Source organism: Triticum dicoccoides, chromosome 1B (genome assembly GCF_002162155.2).
Source record: "Triticum dicoccoides isolate Atlit2015 ecotype Zavitan chromosome 1B, WEW_v2.0, whole genome shotgun sequence".
NCBI classification, from domain to species: Eukaryota; Viridiplantae; Streptophyta; class Magnoliopsida; order Poales; family Poaceae; genus Triticum; species Triticum dicoccoides.
Genome location: NC_041381.1, coordinates 566,838,560 through 566,839,621, shown reverse-complemented (window position 1 = coordinate 566,839,621; position 1,062 = coordinate 566,838,560).

Sequence of the window (1,062 nt, the reverse complement as noted above, 5' to 3'; positions counted from 1 at the left end):
ACGACACCGGAGCGCCGCCACCACCCGATCCAAGGATCAGAGTTTCCCCCGGAGCCGCATGACGGGCAATGAGAGCCGCGACGACACCTTCAAGAAGGGAACGATCTTCGCCGCCGTCGGTCCGTCCAAAGATAGAGCAGGTTTTCACCTCGACCAACCATCACCACCACCGAACGCCACACCCCGGAAACCACGCCGCCCACACGACCATGGTGACCGGGCAGCACCAAGGCACGGGCTCTGCCCAAGAGCACCGCGCAACCACCACAAGGGCCACCGCCCCAGCATCCAAGACCTCGACACCACCTCACCCGAGACCCGCCGCACCCCGACAAAAGAGACGAGCGGAAAGGTCTCACCTTTCGCGCCCCTAGGCCACCCCCAGCGTCGAGACCCAATAGGTCGGCCAGAACTGGCATCCACCGACCCGTCCTGCTGCCCCTAGCGCGAGACGATCTCGGTCCTGCAGCATCGAGAGGGGGACGAGGTCGGTCCTGCTGCACCGTGCGTGAGACGAGCTCGGTCCTGCTACATTGTGCGCGAGACGAGCTCGGTCCCGCGGCACCGGGCGCGAGACGGGCGGTGGACCGCAACCGGGAGAGGACCAGCCCCATGATGGGAGAAGCGCCCGGGCGGCGAGGAGATGGGGTGAAGGTCGAGACGGCCCGACCACCGGCAAGCCGACGCCGGAGAAGCCGGCCGCTGCCGCAGACAGATCCATCGAGCCACCGTGAAGCCGCCACGACACCGAGAGGTCACCACCGAGACCTTCCCACGCCGCCGCCCACGACCGGAGCAACGGCCACGCCCGACCGCTGCCCTACCCGCGTCGCCCGGCGACCTCCAAGCACCAGAGCCGCCGGGCACGCACCACCGGAGCCACGCGCCGCCGGTCGGCCCCCAACGCCAGATCTGGCCGGACCCGGCAAGAGACCGGCCGCGCGCCACCTCCCGAGACGGGAGCAACGCAGCCGCCCCGCCGCCGCGGAACGAAGGGAGCCGGAGCGCCGCCACCAGCTGGCCACCCCGCCGCCCAGCGAGACCGCCACCGCGCCGCTGGAT